The sequence below is a fragment of the Crocodylus siamensis genome, chromosome 3, assembly GCF_052110815.1.
Source record: "Crocodylus siamensis isolate JL-2025a chromosome 3, ASM5211081v1, whole genome shotgun sequence".
NCBI classification, from domain to species: Eukaryota; Metazoa; Chordata; order Crocodylia; family Crocodylidae; genus Crocodylus; species Crocodylus siamensis.
This window is the reverse complement of record NC_143397.1, coordinates 215891776-215894133: the sequence shown is the minus strand read 5'-3', so window position 1 is coordinate 215894133 and position 2358 is coordinate 215891776.

Here is a 2358-nt window from a genome sequence, read left to right as displayed (position 1 = left end):
CTGTTGCCCAGCTTCCCATTAAGTTAGTATTACAGGTACTAACTCAATGTGCTGTAAGAATAGCACATTAATGCCATGAGCCGCTAAGTCCTGCTAACAATAGTTCAGGCATAACTAAGTTCTTCTACTTACTTGGGCCCAGGCAGAGACTTCAGGCACACAGCTACATATGTACATCTGTGGGGCCAGATATGTAAAACAGGGGCCACACAGTGGGCATACTTACAGTAGTATGCATGGCAAAAACCGTGCTGATATGCTACTGCACAGTAGTATTAAGCTACTGCGCAGTTAGCATCACTAAAAAGCTGTGCACTGGCACTACTCCTCAGTAGCACCAGTGACCGTGCATTGATTTAGTACTTGGTTATACAAGTATTAAACTTAATGTGCAGTAACTATGATGCATTAATGAACATATAGATGTGCCCACTGTACAATAGAATCTCACCAAGAGGTACCTGAGTAAGTAGTAGGTAAGCAGTTCTTGTGAGTCTAGAGGGTAAAGCAGGGTTTTACTTATAGTTCTCTTATGCTTTCAATAGGGAGATAATATACAGCTTGTGGACCTCTGGGGTGGATTCTACTTTGTCCTGAAGAACTGCACAGTTCTGTCATTCATTTCAATGCCCAACACTGAGATGCCTTCACAGATGTATCCTCAGTTAAACAGGAAATGCATGATTCTGCATTAATTTCAATCAGAAATGTGAACTTATGGTAAGATGCCTCTGTCTGCTCAGAATTCAATGTACCCCTGACTGTTTTTGCAAAACTTCTGACCTGAAAAGATAAGCCTCTATAAAGATAGCAGTCCAAGGATGGAACTTCCTTCATAAATAGCTTAGTGCTTGTCTAGGACAGGGAAGACCTAGATTCTATGCTTTCCTCAACTTCAGAGGGTTTGAATGCACAGCGCCTGTATTCTAGCAATGTCCTAATCCCCAAGTGCTGTTTATGCAGTTTCCCCAATGACTTCCTAGTGCAAAATGCACAAACCACACTGGGTGCCTGATGGGCGGGGAGCAGGTTCACATAGCAGGGGGGTCTGCGTGCCATTGCTACCGCTCTCACTCTTCCCAGCTGACCCAGACCTGGGGGGAGCCCCAGAGCCACTCCTGCCCCACTCCAGCTGTTGGTTCCAGGCAGTAGCTGCACAGGGTGCTAGGTTTAGCAGAGGACAATGGCAGCAGTGTGCAGGTTCCTTCTTCCTGCACCTGCTTTTTGCCTAGTCCTCCAGCGTGGGTGCAGGCACTGGAAGAAGGAATCTGTGCACAGCTGCCACTATTCCCCTCTGAACCCGGCACCCCGAGCAGCTGCCATGGCTGGAGCCAGGCAGGAATGACTCTGGGGCTCCCCCGGTGCCTGGGTCAGGCAGGGATGGCAGCAGTGGCTGCAGAAGGGGTGTGATTGCATCCACATGGGTTCACCCCATCTTGTTCTCTTTCTGCTCCCAGGTTTCTATTTTTCTTGGATACCTAGTAACCTGTTTTCAGCAGGGAAAGTGCTCTCAGGATGCGAAAACCTTGGCCTTGGCCATGGCCTTGGCCTAGGCCTAGGATGTTCTGGTTAAGTTGCTGTCCTGTGATGTTAGCCAGGATTCAAGTCCCCTCAGAGGGAGGCTGGTTTAGAACTTGGGTTTCAAATCCTCATCTGCCTTAGCCACTGGGGAAAAGGGGACACTATTAATATGCTGGTCTTGGTTCAGTACCAAACAGTCATAGCTCCAGTGTTTGGTCAATCACAATATCAGGTTCTTCACAGCACTTGTGTATCCATGGCACAGTTGAATCACAACAAAGACTTAAGATACCAAAGAAGGAATAGTGTATTGTTTTCATGGGCAGACCATGCATGGTAAGGCCAAACCTAGTCACAGAAAGGGAACATCTATAAGTGCACTTTAATGTGCATTAGCTTATTTTAATGTGCATTAAAGCATCACTAAAAATGTGCTATTTGGATAATGTGTATTAAAATAGGCTAATGGGCATTAAGTGTCATTTAAAAAAAAAGCAGGCAGCTGACAGAGCCCTCCTGGCCCCACGCCTCCTGCCAGCCCCCTGGCTGGCACCCCAGGGGAGCGTGGAGCTCCCCCTGGCTGTTGCAGGGGGGCAGAGCAGGACAGGAGCAGCCCTGTACCTGGCTGCTCCCACTGGGAGCAAATTTGCTCCCAACAGGGTGCCCATGTAGATGTGCTCTCAGGGAAGGCTTACTATACAGTATTTTACTGCACAGTAAGCCTATAGCATTAATACATTAATAGCATGGTCAGATGTTCCCAGTATTTGGCAATTTTTTAGGAGTAAGCAGATTTGGGTGTGCTAGCACCTACTATTTGTAACAGCAAAAAAATAT